The 20560-nt window shown below is 35.0% G+C and overlaps 4 non-coding genes across 4 annotated transcripts; all 4 read left to right on the forward strand.

Moving 5' to 3' along the window:
• Positions 1 to 3655: 3655 nt before the first annotated feature.
• On the forward strand, positions 3656 to 3846 carry LOC141364448 (U2 spliceosomal RNA). The gene has a single exon (XR_012370168.1). It is a non-coding gene; the product is annotated as a U2 spliceosomal RNA (small nuclear RNA).
• Positions 3847 to 4920: 1074 nt separating this feature from the next.
• Positions 4921 to 5085, forward strand: LOC141364496 (U1 spliceosomal RNA). Its single transcript, XR_012370206.1, has one exon. It is a non-coding gene; the product is annotated as a U1 spliceosomal RNA (small nuclear RNA).
• An 8756-nt stretch (positions 5086 to 13841) lies between these two features.
• LOC141364449 (U2 spliceosomal RNA) lies at positions 13842 to 14032 on the forward strand. Its single transcript, XR_012370169.1, has one exon. It is a non-coding gene; the product is annotated as a U2 spliceosomal RNA (small nuclear RNA).
• Positions 14033 to 15106: 1074 nt separating this feature from the next.
• Positions 15107 to 15271, forward strand: LOC141364590 (U1 spliceosomal RNA). Its single transcript, XR_012370302.1, has one exon. It is a non-coding gene; the product is annotated as a U1 spliceosomal RNA (small nuclear RNA).
• Positions 15272 to 20560: the final 5289 nt, after the last annotated feature.

A 20560-nucleotide genomic window follows, 5' to 3' on the forward strand; every position in this document is an offset into this window, starting at 1 on the left:
ATGCAATCGAAGTGAATTTAAACAAGCAAAAAATCGGCCAGTGGGGTAGGACAGTTTTTCTTGAAATAGTATTTATGGGAAAAGTTCACGACTTTTTTTCTTACCCTTTAGGCAGATTTATTTGCTTGTTTTAAGCATAAAATAATCATAAACAGGAAAACGAATTGTATAGGCGGAGCACACGGGTTTTTTTTTTCGTTCAAAGAAAAAAAGCAGCGTGGCACGAAGAAATGTTTGACTGAAATGGAATTTCGCCCTCTATTTTCCTTACAAACATAAACCAGAGAGAAGGGCCAGATGGCGTCGTGTTGTACCTTGTATTCGGTGATTGAAATCGAAAAAAAAATCGAATAGATCTATATATAAACACAATTGTTTTGTTGAACAGAGACAATGGCGGCATGCGCCAGCGTCGCCTATATGCCCATTTCACAAAATGGCGGCTTTGACCGGAAGTAGGGAAAACATTTTACTGTAATGACGGGGGTCGTTGTCCAAAGTGTGCCCATTTGAAGAAGTACATACACGTTTTACTTCTCATTTCTTTAGACTGAATAATTGTTTCTTATTAATTCCAAAGTATGTGACGTGATGATCTAATCGTATGTGTTATTCCTCGTTTGCTTGCATGTGTAACCTTTGGTTAAAGGTATGAAAAGGAACCGACTAGGTCACCTGGGTTATTTATTCACACAGGAAAATAGATTGAACCCAAGAGAAAAAATAAACAAACAAAAAAGTTACAAAAATATGAAAAGGACCCTGCTGGTTCGGATGGGATTAAAGACAGAGACGTGACTCTCCAAAAATAGTACAAATTTATTTTTTACAGAAAGTGCTTAAAAATATTTAAAAGATAAAATTTACGGCCCACCGGTTATTTACCCACAATTGGAGAGACTAGATTAAATCCACTTTTTAACAGAAGGGACAAACCACACAGCAAATCAGTGCATAGTTCTTAAAAGCAGTGACGAACCAAAAATAAACCAAAACACACAAACATACTCTCGCCTTCTGTTTAAGTCTCAAAAACCACCGCTCAGATATTACATGTGGAAATAGTTATATAAATGGTACATACACTTATATACACACGTAAAGAAAGAAAAAAACTGCAGGACAGCAAAATACAGTTAACTCCCGATGACTATTTAAACAGCGTCCAAGCGGCTCACGGAGCAAAAATACAAAGCCTTTTAGTTTAATAAACTTCCACAAAAAATAAATATCAAATCCTTACGCAAACATGTATGCGACGAGACTTAAATCATGCAAAACATGAATGGTAACCAGACGTGCTTGTTGTGTACAGGGAGTGCATTTATTTGTAAACTTTTGCTAAATCAAAATGGTTTATTTTTTATTTTACTTTGTTACCTGGGTTTTTGGGAATACTTTTATATATTTCACAGCTATATAATTGGTTATAATAACGCACTTTTTGTTTATAAGCACGTTGAAATACATTAACACAGGATAATGCGGCAACAAATCAAATGTGCATTTAAATGCAACAAGCAAAATAAATAAAGCAAATCCATGCAAGCAAACGAGGAATAAAACACACCGCGATTAGAAAATCAGATCGCATACTTTGTAATTGAAAATAAATAATAATTAATTCTAAAGAAATAAGAAGTAAAATGTGTAAGTATTCCTCAAAATGTGCTTTGGACCAAGACCCCGTTCATCACAGCAAACGGGAGCAGACCCGAATAGGTATGTCTAGTTGTTTTATTTAAAATTTCCAGCCGTCTGTAAATTCATGTTTGGAAGAAAAAAGTAAATTAAGGTCTGTCTTGCTGTTATTGTCTTGTTTTCTAGTAAATATCTGACAATTCTTAAATCGACATGCATTTACTTGTTACGCAAAGTGGCTTAAGATGTTATGTATTGTAATAATTGAAATAAATTACAAAAATCAACAGGTTTATATTTAAAACAAGTAAAAATATCTGCCGGCGGGGTAAGAAAAATAAACTTAATTTCAGTTTCAACTTAATTCAATAATAAACTCAATTTAGGTTTATTTCCCTTAACCCACTGGCATATATTTTTACTTGATTTAGGCCTTAACCTATTACATTTTAGAATTTATTTCAGTAAACAAGACTTAAAATCTAAGCCACTTTGCTTAACAAGAAAATGCATCTCGATTTAAGAATTATTTTTTTACTCGAAAACAGGAAAAAAGTAGCAAGTAAACGAACAGATTTGGATGTTTAAAACACTTAAACACTTTTTTTCACTCTACCCTTCATATTACAGCTGTCGAAAAACCACAGCAACGTCGACAGACCTGGAAGCATAGCTGTTTGCTTGTTGCGTTTAAATGGACATTTGATTTCTTTACCAGGATTTAGACCATTCAATGAGAATAGTTAACAGCGTTCATTATGATTGATAAGCCCTTAATGGAGAATGAAGTCTGCATACATTAAAAGCCTTATTTTATTCCAAAATGTATGCGACGAAACTTAAATCACGCAAAATATGAATGGTAACGAGACGTGCTTGTTGTGTACAGGGAGTGCATTTATTTGTAAACTTTTGCTAAATCAAAATGGTTTATTTTTTATTTGCTTTTTTTACCTGGGTTTTACCAGGTTCGCATTCCGGACATTTTTAATCCACAGTGTATGCAGTTATTTAGTAGAAAATGATATGCTGTTTTTTGGTAGAATTTTGTGTGAGCTAAAGAAAGTGATGCCAACCCAGCAAATACAAAAACGTTATAAAAACGTTTTGTGTTTGCTGGGAATACTTTTATATATTTCGCAGCTATATAATGAATTATAATAACGCACTTTTTGCTTATAAACAAATACATTGAAATACATTAACACGGAATGATGCGGCAACAAATCAAATGTGCAACAAGCTAAATAAATAAATAAATAGAAAATCAGATCGCATACTTTGTAATTGAAAATAAATAATAATTCATTCTAAAGAAATAAGAAGTAAAATGTGTAAGTATTCCTCAAAATGTGCTTTGGACCAAGGCCCCCTTCATCACAGCAAACGGGAGCCGACCCGAATAGGTATGTCTAGTTATTTTGTTTAAAATTTCCAGCCGTCTGTAAATTCATGTTTGGAAGTTTTTGTCTTGTTTTCTAGTGAATATCTGACAATTCTTAAATCGAGATGCATTTACTTGTTAAGCAAAGTGGCTTAAGATATTATGTGTTGTAATAATTGAAATAAATTCTAAAAATCAACGGGTTTATATTTAAAACAAGTAAAAATATCTGCCGGTGGGGTAAGAAAAATAAACTTAATTTCTGTTCCAACTTAATGCAATAATAAACTCAATTTAGGTTTATTTCCCTTAAACCACTGGCATATATTTTTACTTGATTTAGGCCTTAACCTATTACATTTTAGAATTTATTTCAGTAAACAAGACTTAAAATCTAAGCCACTTTGCTTAAGAAAATGCATCTCGATTTAAGAATTCTTTTTTACTCGAAAACAGGAAAAAAATACAAAGTAAACGAACAGATTTGGATGTTTAAAACACTTTAACACTTTTTTTTCACTCTACATATTCATATTACATACTACTTCATATTAGAGTTAAATGCCCGCTAGCCTCCACCCCGAAAGCCAGCGCCTTCGCCGGCTGCCCTTTGGCTGCGTCTATTGCGGTATCGCTTCTCGGCCTTTTGGCTAAGATCAAGTGTAGTATCTGTTCTTATCAGTTTAATGTCTGATACGTCTCCTACCCGGGGACTATACGTTAAATGGATTTTTGACCTTCGGAAATGGAAGCGGAGCTTGCTCCTTCCACTCCATGCATCGACGTGGTATTGCAGTGTTTCCATGAACGGTGCGCTCCCCTTCTCGGGGACAAATAAGTTAGGTAAAAATCAGAATTTGTTTCTTTTGTGCGTGAATGACAGAGTGTTTTTTAATTCGTGTGTTTTAAAAGTGCTGTGTATTCGTTGGCATTATTGGTTTAACGAAAAGCTTGCATGGAAATGAACACGCTGATAACGAAATGTTTTTGTAATGTATTTAATTATTTTCCTTACAGTTTGCGGAGGTGATACCAGGACGAATTAAACAGCCTCGACACAGCTGAAGGCGCAAGAAAATCGTACGAGACAGTTTGGGATGTTAAAAACACCTGAAAACTTTTTTTTCCACTACCCTTCATACTACAGCGGTCGAAAAACCACAGCAACGTCGACACGCCTGGAAGCATAGCTGTATTTGTTTAAGACAACGGGTAAAGTATTTTCTTGATTACCTAAATGACTTGCAGTAAGAACATATTTTAATTTATAATGATAACTCTGTCATCATTTATTCATCCTCGTGTTGTTTTCAACCTGTATGCATTCGTATTTTGGAGGTGACACGATGACGACTTAAACATCATCGACACAGCTGAAAAAGCGAACGAGACAGATTGGGATGTTCAAAACACCTGAAAACTTTTTTTTCACTGTACTACAGCTGTCGAAGAACCACAGCAACGTCGGCAGATCTGGAAGCATAGCTGTATTTGTTTAACTCACAACGACAACGGGTAAGTCATTGAGCCCTTGTGTTTTTATTTATCCACGTTCTAAAATTGCTATGCTTTCGTTGTTTCTCGATTGCTCTGTACATTTCTTTGTTTCTATTCCACGTAAAGTTACTTTGTAATAACGAAACGATATATTGAAATGCGCTATTTAAATCCATTTGATTTAAATTGTTTCACGTTTTTCTCTCTGCACGGTTTAACCGGGCTGGAAACGGAAAATGGGTAGATCTCGAAGAATATTTGGTTTCAGACCTGGCTTCGTGCGCCTTTCCACCTGGTCACACACAGTAATGAAATGGTAGTCGGACGGCCTTCGGGGGCGCCGTCGATGTGATCGGTCACAGGAAGATGCGGCCGTCTGGCCTCAAAGGCTGTTGCTCATACTTACCTGGCAGGGGAGATACCATGATCATGAAGGTGGTTCACCCAGGGCGAGGCTCAGCCATTGCACTCCGGTTGTGCTGACCCTTTGCGAATTCCCCAAATGTGGGAATCTCGACTGCAAAATTTCTGATAGTGGGGGACTGCGTTCGCGCTCTCCCCCGGCCTTTGTGTTAAAAATAGATTCGTTTGTCTTTTTACGGAAAATCCAAGAGACGCCTAACCACGGCACAAGAACGCATTGGTCATCAAAAAGCGGCTATTAAACGACTACATAACTTCTAATAGACCGCGAATATGTGTCTAGGCTAAAACAAGGCTTAATTTGGGCTGTCAGTGAAAATCTAATAGACGTTTGACCGTTCCCCAAGTATAGACTGGCCATTAAATAGAACCACAATCAAACAGCTACATGTCTAAGAGACATTCAACAAAATAATGCTTAGATGATTCTTTTACTTACAATGTAAGCGGTTCTCAGGAATGGCAATCATCCAAACTAATAAATTATAAAGCTTTTAAAAGAAAATGACAACCGTTAAACAACCTAGACAACGTTGGGCAGTACAAAATGCTTAGAAATACAAGACAAAACGAAATATTGTACATGAATGTACATTAAAACAAGCCAACAAATCTGCCAATGGGCTAAGACAATTTTTCTTGAATTAGGTGTTTAAATCTAGATTTGTTTCTAACCCCTTTGGCAGATTTATTTGCTTGTTTTAAGCCCAAATTCACTTAAATTTTATGTTTTTTCTCCCGAAAGGCTAGGCTTATTTTCTTATGTCCTTTTGCTCATCAAAATAATGCATCTTATTTTAAGACTTTTTAGATATTTGCATAGTTAAAAAGGATTTTTTGTGCAATGTATTCATTCATTCGCTACCCTTCATACTACAGCTGTCGAAAAACCACAGCAACGTCGACAGACCTGGAAGCAAAGCTGTATTTGTTTAACTTGCAAAGACAACGGGTCAAGTATTTTCTTGATTACCTAAATGACTTGCAGTAAGAAAATATTTCAATTTATAATAATGATAATTCTGTCATCATTTACTCATCCTCGTGTTGTTTTAAACCTGTATGCGTTCGTTTTTTCTGATTAACACAAAAGAAGATATTTTGAGGAATGATGGTAAACCCACAGCAGATAGTGACCATTGACTTCCATAGTAGGAATAAAAAAATATGATGAAATTTAATAGGTACCATCGACTGTGTGCTAACCATCATTTTTCAAAATATTTTCTTCATCATTTATCACGATACTTCCAAAATATTTTTTTTCCTACTATGGAAGTCAATGATAATGTATTTCATTATTTGCTTTACAAGCCTGAAAATGATAGGTTGGAATCCAGGCGACAGGATTCTATGGTAGTCAAAAACAGGCAAACAAGTAAAATAATCACCATTTACTTTTAAAGCATTTTGAAAATTGCTTGCTTATGCTGGGAGTAAAGGTATTTAATGCAGTGCGCATCCTGTTTAAAAGGTAAGGTATGGTTCTTTTAAAGCTGACACATTTGCCACATTAAAATAACAGAAATGTACTGTTTCAACATTTTGGAGCCGGTGTGTCTGTGTTCTTGGGGCACATCTAAATGTAATAGCAGAATTGCTTAATATTCTTTTCTATTTCTTGTATAGGTCAATTATGAGTGAAGAACCGTTCACCAAATGAAGACCACAGCCAGGTGACGGGATTGTGTGGTAATCACAAACAGGTTGAAAATTGAAGTTCTGTGTGTTCTTTTTGTACTTTATTTCTGCAGGTAAGCACCATACCGTAAGCTTCATTCCCTTTATGGCGGGTAAGGTTCATACTGTTTTATTCTTTTATACTGTTTTATTTTAAATCATTCAGTAAATGCAAAGTTAAACCGATGGTGTTTTTAATCTAGATTTAAAAGTGCCTACTGTTGAAACACATCTGATCTCATCTGAAGCTGATTCCAGCTATACAGGTTCATACTGTTGTATTCTTTTATACTGTTTTATTCGTACTGTTTTAAATCATTCAGTAAATCTAAAGTTAAACCGATCATACTGTTGTATTCTTTTAAGCTGTTTTATTCGTACTGTTTTAAATCATTCAGTAAATGCAAAGTTAAACCGATCATACTGTTGTATTCTTTTATACTGTTTTATTCGTACTGTTTTAAATCATTCAGTAAATGCAAAGTTAAACCGATGTGTTTTTAATCTAGATTTAAAAGTGTCTTCTGTTGAAACACATCTGATCTCATTTGAAAGCTGATTCCAGCTACAGGTTCATACTGTTGTATTCTTTTATACTGTTTTATTCGTTCTGTTTTAAATCATTCAGTAAATGCAAAGTTAAACCGATCATACTGTTGTATTCTTTTATACTCTTTTATTCGTACTGTTTTATATTCTTCAGTAAATGCAAAGTTAAACCGATGTGTCTTTAATCTAGGTTTAAAAGTGCCCACTGTTGAAACCCATCTGATCTCATTTGAAAGCTGATTCCAGCTACAGGTTCATACTGTTGTATTCTTTTATACTGTTTTATTCGTACTGTTTTAAATCATTCAGTAAATCTAAAGTTAAACCGATCATACTGTTGTATTCTTTTAAACTGTTTTATTCGTACTGTTTTAAATCATTCAGTAAATGCAAAGTTAAACCGATCATACTGTTGTATTCTTTTATACTGTTTTATTCGTACTGTTTTAAATCATTCAGTAAATGCAAAGTTAAACCGATGTGTTTTTAATCTAGATTTAAAAGTGTCTTCTGTTGAAACACATCTGATCTCATTTGAAAGCTGATTCCAGCTACAGGTTCATACTGTTGTATTCTTTTATACTGTTTTATTCGTTCTGTTTTAAATCATTCAGTAAATGCAAAGTTAAACCGATCATACTGTTGTATTCTTTTATACTCTTTTATTCGTACTGTTTTATATTCTTCAGTAAATGCAAAGTTAAACCGATGTGTCTTTAATCTAGGTTTAAAAGTGCCCACTGTTGAAACACATCTGATCTCATTTGAAAGCTGATTCCAGCTACAGGTTCATACTGTTGTATTCTTTTATACTGTTTCATTCGTACTGTTTTAAATCATTCAGTAAATGCAAAGTTAAACCGATCATACTGTTGTATTCTTTTATAATGTTTTATTCGTACTGTTTATTCAGTAAATGCAAAGTTAAACCGTTGTGTCTTTAATCTAGATTTAAAAGTGCCTACTGTTGAAACACATCTGATCTCATCTGAAAGCTGATTCCAGCTACAGGTTTATACTGTTGTATTCTTTTATACTGTTTCATTCGTACTGTTTCAAATTCTTCAGTAAATGCAAAGTTAAACCGATGTGTCTTTAAATCTAGATTTAAAAGTGCCTACTGTTGAAACACATCTGATCTCATCTGAAAGCTGATTCCAGCTACAGGTTCATACTGTTGTATTCTTTTATACTGTTTTATTCATACTGTTTTAAATCATTCAGTAAATGCAAAGTTAAACCGATCATACTGTTGTATTCTTTTATACTGTTTTATTCGTACTGTTTTATATTCTTCCGTAAATGCAAAGTTAAATCGATGTGTCTTTAATCTAGGTTTAAAAGTGCCCACTGTTGAAACACATCTGATCTCATTTGAAAGCTTTTTCCAGCTACAGGTTCATACTGTTGTATTCTTTTATACTGTTTCATTCGTACTGTTTTAAATCATTCAGTAAATGCAAAGTTAAACTGATGTGTTTTTAATCTAGGTTTAAAAGTGCCTACTGTTGAAACACATCTGATCTCATCCGAAAGCTGATTCCAGCTACAGGTTCATACTGTTGTATTCTTTTATACTGTTTCATTCGTACTGTTTTAAATCATTCAGTAAATGCAAAGTTAAACCGTCGTGTTTTTCATCTAGATTTAAAAGTGTCTACCGTTGAAACACATCTGATCTCTTCTGAAAGCTGATTCCAGCTCCAGGTGGCATATTAACTGAATGCTGATGCACCTTGTATTTCGATTGCTTTGTATGCTTGAAACATGTGAAGAATTGACAATAAATAATCTTTATCAAGTGTTATACATTAAAAAGTGGATAAGTAACAAAAATGTCACTCCTGACAGCTGATAAATTAATGTTTTTTTATAGCACCATTGAGGCGAGCACTTTTCAAGGCAAGATTCTTTATAGAACCTTATAAAAAGTTTCCATATAGTACCAAAAAACGGGTTCTGCTGTGGTTACATGCTGAGGAACCCTTATTTGGTACTTTTTAGGAGCATTTGTCTTAAGAGTGTTGCATAGGTTCGAAACTTTCAAACTTGAAACCAAATAGAAGGGTCACACTGTTTTTTTTTTTTGTGGAGTGGACATGAACAAGCTGCAGGCATTCAAATGTTATTTGTAATTTATTGTCTTATTTCATATTTAAAAAATAGCTATACAACTGGTGTTCCTCAATTTTAGGGCCTATTTTGTTTAGTATATCAGTTTTGTTCAGTTTTTTATGTGCATGCAAAAAGCAATCAGCAAGCAAATTAACTGAAGCTTTACCTTCATGTTCTTTTTGTGTAAGTGATAACTGTTTCTGTATGTATTTTATGTATTTGTATGTTTTTTACACGTATAGAGTGAAATGCACACGGTGAGGAATGGACCCAGACCTTCAGTGCCAGACCTCTGACCCGTTAACCTCCATCCCGACAGCCAGCACCTTCTCCGGCTCCCATTGCGGTATCGCTTCTCGGCTTTTTGGACAAGAACAAGTGGACACCGGGGACTACAAGTTTAAATGGATTTTTGACCTTCGGAAATGGAAGCGAGGCTTGCTCCGTCCACTCCGTTCATCGACTCGGGCGCTTTCCGGGCACAAATAAGGTGAGTTTAAAACCAGAGTTTGCTTCTTTTGTGCGTGGTTGCCAGTTTGGTTTCCAATCCGTGATCTATATGATGTTGCGCGTTCTATAATATGTTTCTCGTTCGCTCAGTACTTTTGTGTGTTTCTATTCCACGTAAAGCTAACACCAAAACGATTGTGGAGAGCGCTATATAGATTGTTTTCAAAGAAAAAACAACAACGAGAAACAAACCCATGTTAAAATGGGTCAAATTATTTAGGCGGAGCACGCTGTCGCGTTGAACAAAGACAATGGCGCGTGCACACAACGAATGTGTATTGTGGAAAAGTTTGGCCCATATGCAGGTTCGCATGTGTCTTCGGTGGATACTAAAAAGATAAACATCTGCCCGGTGATCTAGTTTGTAGACAATATTTTTATATATGCAATCGAAGTGAATTTAAACAAGCAAAAAATCGGCCAGTGGGGTAGGACAGTTTTTCTTGAAATAGTATTTATGGGAAAAGTTCACGACTTTTTTTCTTACCCTTTAGGCAGATTTATTTGCTTGTTTTAAGCATAAAATAATCATAAACAGGAAAACGAATTGTATAGGCGGAGCACACGGGTTTTTTTTTTCGTTCAAAGAAAAAAAGCAGCGTGGCACGGAAGGAATGTTTGACTGAAATGGAATTTCGCCCTCTATTTTCCTTACAAACATAAACCAGAGAGAAGGGCCTGATGGCATCGTGTTGTACCTTGTATTCGGTGATTGAAATCGAAAAAAAATCGAATAGATCTATATATAAACACAATTGTTTTGTCGAACAGAGACAATGGCGGCATGCTCCAGCGTCGCCTATATGCCCATTTCACAAAATGGCGGCTTTGACCGGAAGTAGGGAAAACATTTTACTGTAATGACGGGGGTCGTTGTCCAAAGTGTGCCCATTTGAAGAAGTACATACACGTTTTACTTCTCATTTCTTTAGACTGAATAATTGTTTCTTATTAATTCCAAAGTATGTGACGTGATGATCTAATCGTATGTGTTATTCCTCGTTTGCTTGCATGTGTAACCTTTGGTTAAAGGTATGAAAAGGAACCGACTAGGTCACCTGGGTTATTTATTCACACAGGAAAATAGATTGAACCCAAGAGAAAAAATAAACAAACAAAAAAGTTACAAAAATATGAAAAGGACCCTGCTGGTTCGGATGGGATTAAAGACAGAGACGTGACTCTCCAAAAATAGTACAAATTTATTTTTTACAGAAAGTGCTTAAAAATATTTAAAAGATAAAATTTACGGCCCACCGGTTATTTACCCACAATTGGAGAGACTAGATTAAATCCACTTTTTAACAGAAGGGACAAACCACACAGCAAATCAGTGCATAGTTCTTAAAAGCAGTGACGAACCAAAAATAAACCAAAACACACAAACATACTCTCGCCTTCTGTTTAAGTCTCAAAAACCACCGCTCAGATATTACATGTGGAAATAGTTATATAAATGGTACATACACTTATATACACACGTAAAGAAAGAAAAAAACTGCAGGACAGCAAAATACAGTTAACTCCCGATGACTATTTAAACAGCGTCCAAGCGGCTCACGGAGCAAAAATACAAAGCCTTTTAGTTTAATAAACTTCCACAAAAAATAAATATCAAATCCTTACGCAAACATGTATGCGACGAGACTTAAATCATGCAAAACATGAATGGTAACCAGACGTGCTTGTTGTGTACAGGGAGTGCATTTATTTGTAAACTTTTGCTAAATCAAAATGGTTTATTTTTTATTTTACTTTTTTACCTGGGTTTTTGGGAATACTTTTATATATTTCACAGCTATATAATTGGTTATAATAACGCACTTTTTGTTTATAAGCACGTTGAAATACATTAACACAGGATAATGCGGCAACAAATCAAATGTGCATTTAAATGCAACAAGCAAAATAAATAAAGCAAATCCATGCAAGCAAACGAGGAATAAAACACACCGCGATTAGAAAATCAGATCGCATACTTTGTAATTGAAAATAAATAATAATTAATTCTAAAGAAATAAGAAGTAAAATGTGTAAGTATTCCTCAAAATGTGCTTTGGACCAAGACCCCGTTCATCACAGCAAACGGGAGCAGACCCGAATAGGTATGTCTAGTTGTTTTATTTAAAATTTCCAGCCGTCTGTAAATTCATGTTTGGAAGAAAAAAGTAAATTAAGGTCTGTCTTGCTGTTATTGTCTTGTTTTCTAGTAAATATCTGACAATTCTTAAATCGACATGCATTTACTTGTTACGCAAAGTGGCTTAAGATGTTATGTATTGTAATAATTGAAATGAATTGCAAAAATCAACAGGTTTATATTTAAAACAAGTGAAAATATCTGCCGGCGGGGTAGGAAAAATGAACTTAATTTCAGTTTCAACTTAATTCGATAATGAACTCAATTTGGGTTTATTTCCCTTGACCCGCTGGCATATATTTTTACTTGATTTAGGCCTTAACCTATTACATTTTGGAATTTATTTCAGTAGACAAGACTTGGAATCTGGGCCACTTTGCTTGACGGGGGAATGCATCTCGATTTGAGAGTTATTTTTTTGCTCGAAAACAGGAAAAAAGTAGCAAGTAAACGAGCAGATTTGGATGTTTAAAACACTTAAACACTTTTTTCACTCTACCCTTCATATTACAGCTGTCGAAAAACCACAGCAACGTCGACAGACCTGGAAGCATAGCTGTTTGCTTGTTGCGTTTAAATGGACATTTGATTTCTTTACCAGCATTGGATTTAGACCATTCAATGAGAATAGTTAACAGCGTTCATTATGATTGATAAGCCCTTAATGGAGAATGAAGTCTGCATACATTAAAAGCCTTATTTTATTCCAAAATGTATGCGACGAAACTTAAATCACGCAAAATATGAATGGTAACGAGACGTGCTTGTTGTGTACAGGGAGTGCATTTATTTGTAAACTTTTGCTAAATCAAAATGGTTTATTTTTTATTTGCTTTTTTTACCTGGGTTTTACCAGGTTCGCATTCCGGACATTTTTAATCCACAGTGTATGCAGTTATTTAGTAGAAAATGATATGCTGTTTTTTGGTAGAATTTTGTGTGAGCTAAAGAAAGTGATGCCAACCCAGCAAATACAAAAACGTTATAAAAACGTTTTGTGTTTGCTGGGAATACTTTTATATATTTCGCAGCTATATAATGAATTATAATAACGCACTTTTTGCTTATAAACAAATACATTGAAATACATTAACACGGAATGATGCGGCAACAAATCAAATGTGCAACAAGCTAAATAAATAAATAAATAGAAAATCAGATCGCATACTTTGTAATTGAAAATAAATAATAATTCATTCTAAAGAAATAAGAAGTAAAATGTGTAAGTATTCCTCAAAATGTGCTTTGGACTAAGACCCCCTTCATCACAGCAAACGGGAGCAGACCCGAATAGGTATGTCTAGTTATTTTGTTTAAAATTTCCAGCCGTCTGTAAATTCATGTTTGGAAGTTTTTGTCTTGTTTTCTAGTAAATATCTGACCATTCTTAAATCGAGATGCATTTACTTGTTAAGCAAAGTGGCTTAAGATATTATGTGTTGTAATAATTGAAATAAATTCTAAAAAGCAACAGGTTTATATTTAAAACAAGTAAAAATATCTGCCGGTGGGGTAAGAAAAATAAACTTAATTTCTGTTCCAACTTAATGCAATAATAAACTCAATTTAGGTTTATTTCCCTTAAACCACTGGCATATATTTTTACTTGATTTAGGCCTTAACCTATTACATTTTAGAATTTATTTCAGTAAACAAGACTTAAAATCTAAGCCACTTTGCTTAAGAAAATGCATCTCGATTTAAGAATTCTTTTTTACTCGAAAACAGGAAAAAAATACAAAGTAAACGAACAGATTTGGATGTTTAAAACACTTTAACACTTTTTTTTCACTCTACATATTCATATTACATACTACTTCATATTAGAGTTAAATGCCCGCTAGCCTCCACCCCGAAAGCCAGCGCCTTCGCCGGCTGCCCTTTGGCTGCGTCTATTGCGGTATCGCTTCTCGGCCTTTTGGCTAAGATCAAGTGTAGTATCTGTTCTTATCAGTTTAATGTCTGATACGTCTCCTACCCGGGGACTATACGTTAAATGGATTTTTGACCTTCGGAAATGGAAGCGGAGCTTGCTCCTTCCACTCCATGCATCGACGTGGTATTGCAGTGTTTCCATGAACGGTGCGCTCCCCTTCTCGGGGACAAATAAGTTAGGTAAAAATCAGAATTTGTTTCTTTTGTGCGTGAATGACAGAGTGTTTTTTAATTCGTGTGTTTTAAAAGTGCTGTGTATTCGTTGGCATTATTGGTTTAACGAAAAGCTTGCATGGAAATGAACACGCTGATAACGAAATGTTTTTGTAATGTATTTAATTATTTTCCTTACAGTTTGCGGAGGTGATACCAGGACGAATTAAACAGCCTCGACACAGCTGAAGGCGCAAGAAAATCGTACGAGACAGTTTGGGATGTTAAAAACACCTGAAAACTTTTTTTTCCACTACCCTTCATACTACAGCGGTCGAAAAACCACAGCAACGTCGACACGCCTGGAAGCATAGCTGTATTTGTTTAAGACAACGGGTAAAGTATTTTCTTGATTACCTAAATGACTTGCAGTAAGAACATATTTTAATTTATAATGATAACTCTGTCATCATTTATTCATCCTCGTGTTGTTTTCAACCTGTATGCATTCGTATTTTGGAGGTGACACGATGACGACTTAAACATCATCGACACAGCTGAAAAAGCGAACGAGACAGATTGGGATGTTCAAAACACCTGAAAACTTTTTTTTCACTGTACTACAGCTGTCGAAGAACCACAGCAACGTCGGCAGATCTGGAAGCATAGCTGTATTTGTTTAACTCACAACGACAACGGGTAAGTCATTGAGCCCTTGTGTTTTTATTTATCCACGTTCTAAAATTGCTATGCTTTCGTTGTTTCTCGATTGCTCTGTACATTTCTTTGTTTCTATTCCACGTAAAGTTACTTTGTAATAACGAAACGATATATTGAAATGCGCTATTTAAATCCATTTGATTTAAATTGTTTCACGTTTTTCTCTCTGCACGGTTTAACCGGGCTGGAAACGGAAAATGGGTAGATCTCGAAGAATATTTGGTTTCAGACCTGGCTTCGTGCGCCTTTCCACCTGGTCACACACAGTAATGAAATGGTAGTCGGACGGCCTTCGGGGGCGCCGTCGATGTGATCGGTCACAGGAAGATGCGGCCGTCTGGCCTCAAAGGCTGTTGCTCATACTTACCTGGCAGGGGAGATACCATGATCATGAAGGTGGTTCACCCAGGGCGAGGCTCAGCCATTGCACTCCGGTTGTGCTGACCCTTTGCGAATTCCCCAAATGTGGGAATCTCGACTGCAAAATTTCTGATAGTGGGGGACTGCGTTCGCGCTCTCCCCTGGCCTTTGTGTTAAAAATAGATTCGTTTGTCTTTTTACGGAAAATCCAAGAGACGCCTAACCACGGCACAAGAACGCATTGGTCATCAAAAAGCGGCTATTAAACGACTACATAACTTCTAATAGACCGCGAATATGTGTCTAGGCTAAAACAAGGCTTAATTTGGGCTGTCAGTGAAAATCTAATAGACGTTTGACCGTTCCCCAAGTATAGACTGGCCATTAAATAGAACCACAATCAAACAGCTACATGTCTAAGAGACATTCAACAAAATAATGCTTAGATGATTCTTTTACTTACAATGTAAGCGGTTCTCAGGAATGGCAATCATCCAAACTAATAAATTATAAAGCTTTTAAAAGAAAATGACAACCGTTAAACAACCTAGACAACGTTGGGCAGTACAAAATGCTTAGAAATACAAGACAAAACGAAATATTGTACATGAATGTACATTAAAACAAGCCAACAAATCTGCCAATGGGCTAAGACAATTTTTCTTGAATTAGGTGTTTAAATCTAGATTTGTTTCTAACCCCTTTGGCAGATTTATTTGCTTGTTTTAAGCCCAAATTCACTTAAATTTTATGTTTTTTCTCCCGAAAGGCTAGGCTTATTTTCTTATGTCCTTTTGCTCATCAAAATAATGCATCTTATTTTAAGACTTTTTAGATATTTGCATAGTTAAAAAGGATTTTTTGTGCAATGTATTCATTCATTCGCTACCCTTCATACTACAGCTGTCGAAAAACCACAGCAACGTCGACAGACCTGGAAGCAAAGCTGTATTTGTTTAACTTGCAAAGACAACGGGTAAAGTATTTTCTTGATTACCTAAATGACTTGCAGTAAGAAAATATTTCAATTTATAATAATGATAATTCTGTCATCATTTACTCATCCTCGTGTTGTTTTAAACCTGTATGCGTTCGTTTTTTCTGATTAACACAAAAGAAGATATTTTGAGGAATGATGGTAAACCCACAGCAGATAGTGACCATTGACTTCCATAGTAGGAATAAAAAAATATGATGAAATTTAATAGGTACCATCGACTGTGTGCTAACCATCATTTTTCAAAATATTTTCTTCATCATTTATCACGATACTTCCAAAATATTTTTTTTCCTACTATGGAAGTCAATGATAATGTATTTCATTATTTGCTTTACAAGCCTGAAAATGATAGGTTGGAATCCAGGCGACAGGATTCTATGGTAGTCAAAAACAGGCAAACAAGTAAAATAATCACCATTTACTTTTAAAGCATTTTGAAAATTGCTTGCTTATGCTGGGAGTAAAGGTATTTAATGCAGTGCGCATCCTGTTTAAAAGGTAAGGTATGGTTCTTTTAAAGCTGACACATTTGCCACATTAAAATAACAGAAATGTACTGTTTCAACATTTTGGAGCCGGTGTGTCTGTGTTCTTGGGGCACATCTAAATGTAATAGCAGAATTGCTTAATATTCTTTTCTATTTCTTGTATAGGTCAATTATGAGTGAAGAACCGTTCACCAAATGAAGACCACAGCCAGGTGACGGGATTGTGTGGTAATCACAAACAGGTTGAAAATTGAAGTTCTGTGTGTTCTTTTTGTACTTTATTTCTGCAGGTAAGCACCATACCGTAAGCTTCATTCCCTTTATGGCGGGTAAGGTTCATACTGTTTTATTCTTTTATACTGTTTTATTTTAAATCATTCAGTAAATGCAAAGTTAAACCGATGGTGTTTTTAATCTAGATTTAAAAGTGCCTACTGTTGAAACACATCTGATCTCATCTGAAGCTGATTCCAGCTATACAGGTTCATACTGTTGTATTCTTTTATACTGTTTTATTCGTACTGTTTTAAATCATTCAGTAAATCTAAAGTTAAACCGATCATACTGTTGTATTCTTTTAAACTGTTTTATTCGTACTGTTTTAAATCATTCAGTAAATGCAAAGTTAAACCGATCATACTGTTGTATTCTTTTATACTGTTTTATTCGTACTGTTTTAAATCATTCAGTAAATGCAAAGTTAAACCGATGTGTTTTTAATCTAGATTTAAAAGTGTCTTCTGTTGAAACACATCTGATCTCATTTGAAAGCTGATTCCAGCTACAGGTTCATACTGTTGTATTCTTTTATACTGTTTTATTCGTTCTGTTTTAAATCATTCAGTAAATGCAAAGTTAAACCGATCATACTGTTGTATTCTTTTATACTCTTTTATTCGTACTGTTTTATATTCTTCAGTAAATGCAAAGTTAAACCGATGTGTCTTTAATCTAGGTTTAAAAGTGCCCACTGTTGAAACCCATCTGATCTCATTTGAAAGCTGATTCCAGCTACAGGTTCATACTGTTGTATTCTTTTATACTGTTTTATTCGTACTGTTTTAAATCATTCAGTAAATCTAAAGTTAAACCGATCATACTGTTGTATTCTTTTAAACTGTTTTATTCGTACTGTTTTAAATCATTCAGTAAATGCAAAGTTAAACCGATCATACTGTTGTATTCTTTTATACTGTTTTATTCGTACTGTTTTAAATCATTCAGTAAATGCAAAGTTAAACCGATGTGTTTTTAATCTAGATTTAAAAGTGTCTTCTGTTGAAACACATCTGATCTCATTTGAAAGCTGATTCCAGCTACAGGTTCATACTGTTGTATTCTTTTATACTGTTTTATTCGTTCTGTTTTAAATCATTCAGTAAATGCAAAGTTAAACCGATCATACTGTTGTATTCTTTTATACTCTTTTATTCGTACTGTTTTATATTCTTCAGTAAATGCAAAGTTAAACCGATGTGTCTTTAATCTAGGTTTAAAAGTGCCCACTGTTGAAACACATCTGATCTCATTTGAAAGCTGATTCCAGCTACAGGTTCATACTGTTGTATTCTTTTATACTGTTTCATTCGTACTGTTTTAAATCATTCAGTAAATGCAAAGTTAAACCGATCATACTGTTGTATTCTTTTATAATGTTTTATTCGTACTGTTTATTCAGTAAATGCAAAGTTAAACCGTTGTGTCTTTAATCTAGATTTAAAAGTGCCTACTGTTGAAACACATCTGATCTCATCTGAAAGCTGATTCCAGCTACAGGTTTATACTGTTGTATTCTTTTATACTGTTTCATTCGTACTGTTTCAAATTCTTCAGTAAATGCAAAGTTAAACCGATGTGTCTTTAAATCTAGATTTAAAAGTGCCTACTGTTGAAACACATCTGATCTCATCTGAAAGCTGATTCCAGCTACAGGTTCATACTGTTGTATTCTTTTATACTGTTTTATTCATACTGTTTTAAATCATTCAGTAAATGCAAAGTTAAACCGATCATACTGTTGTATTCTTTTATACTGTTTTATTCGTACTGTTTTATATTCTTCCGTAAATGCAAAGTTAAATCGATGTGTCTTTAATCTAGGTTTAAAAGTGCCCACTGTTGAAACACATCTGATCTCATTTGAAAGCTTTTTCCAGCTACAGGTTCATACTGTTGTATTCTTTTATACTGTTTCATTCGTACTGTTTTAAATCATTCAGTAAATGCAAAGTTAAACTGATGTGTTTTTAATCTAGGTTTAAAAGTGCCTACTGTTGAAACACATCTGATCTCATCCGAAAGCTGATTCCAGCTACAGGTTCATACTGTTGTATTCTTTTATACTGTTTCATTCGTACTGTTTTAAATCATTCAGTAAATGCAAAGTTAAACCGTCGTGTTTTTCATCTAGATTTAAAAGTGTCTACCGTTGAAACACATCTGATCTCTTCTGAAAGCTGATTCCAGCTCCAGGTGGCATATTAACTGAATGCTGATGCACCTTGTATTTCGATTGCTTTGTATGCTTGAAACATGTGAAGAATTGACAATAAATAATCTTTATCAAGTGTTATACATTAAAAAGTGGATAAGTAACAAAAATGTCACTCCTGACAGCTGATAAATTAATGTTTTTTTATAGCACCATTGAGGCGAGCACTTTTCAAGGCAAGATTCTTTATAGAACCTTATAAAAAGTTTCCATATAGTACCAAAAAACGGGTTCTGCTGTGGTTACATGCTGAGGAACCCTTATTTGGTACTTTTTAGGAGCATTTGTCTTAAGAGTGTTGCATAGGTTCGAAACTTTCAAACTTGAAACCAAATAGAAGGGTCACACTGTTTTTTTTTTTTGTGGAGTGGACATGAACAAGCTGCAGGCATTCAAATGTTATTTGTAATTTATTGTCTTATTTCATATTTAAAAAATAGCTATACAACTGGTGTTCCTCAATTTTAGGGCCTATTTTGTTTAGTATATCAGTTTTGTTCAGTTTTTTATGTGCATGCAAAAAGCAATCAGCAAGCAAATTAACTGAAGCTTTACCTTCATGTTCTTTTTGTGTAAGTGATAACTGTTTCTGTATGTATTTTATGTATTTGTATGTTTTTTACACGTATAGAGTGAAATGCACACGGTGAGGAATGGACCCAGACCTTCAGTGCCAGACCTCTGACCCGTTAACCTCCATCCCGACAGCCAGCACCTTCTCCGGCTCCCATTGCGGTATCGCTTCTCGGCTTTTTGGACAAGAACAAGTGGACACCGGGGACTACAAGTTTAAATGGATTTTTGACCTTCGGAAATGGAAGCGAGGCTTGCTCCGTCCACTCCGTTCATCGACTCGGGCGCTTTCCGGGCACAAATAAGGTGAGTTTAAAACCAGAGTTTGCTTCTTTTGTGCGTGGTTGCCAGTTTGGTTTCCAATCCGTGATCTATATGATGTTGCGCGTTCTATAATATGTTTCTCGTTCGCTCAGTACTTTTGTGTGTTTCTATTCCACGTAAAGCTAACACCAAAACGATTGTGGAGAGCGCTATATAGATTGTTTTCAAAGAAAAAACAACAACGAGAAACAAACCCATGTTAAAATGGGTCAAATTATTTAGGCGGAGCACGCTGTCGCGTTGAACAAAGACAATGGCGCGTGCACACAACGAATGTGTATTGTGGAAAAGTTTGGCCCATATGCAGGTTCGCATGTGTCTTCGGTGGATACTAAAAAGATAAACATCTGCCCGGTGATCTAGTTTGTAGACAATATTTTTATATATGCAATCGAAGTGAATTTAAACAAGCAAAAAATCGGCCAGTGGGGTAGGACAGTTTTTCTTGAAATAGTATTTATGGGAAAAGTTCACGACTTTTTTTCTTACCCTTTAGGCAGATTTATTTGCTTGTTTTAAGCATAAAATAATCATAAACAGGAAAACGAATTGTATAGGCGGAGCACACGGGTTTTTT

The sequence above is a fragment of the Misgurnus anguillicaudatus genome, chromosome 6 (assembly GCF_027580225.2).
Source record: "Misgurnus anguillicaudatus chromosome 6, ASM2758022v2, whole genome shotgun sequence".
Classification (NCBI taxonomy): Eukaryota; Metazoa; Chordata; class Actinopteri; order Cypriniformes; family Cobitidae; genus Misgurnus; species Misgurnus anguillicaudatus.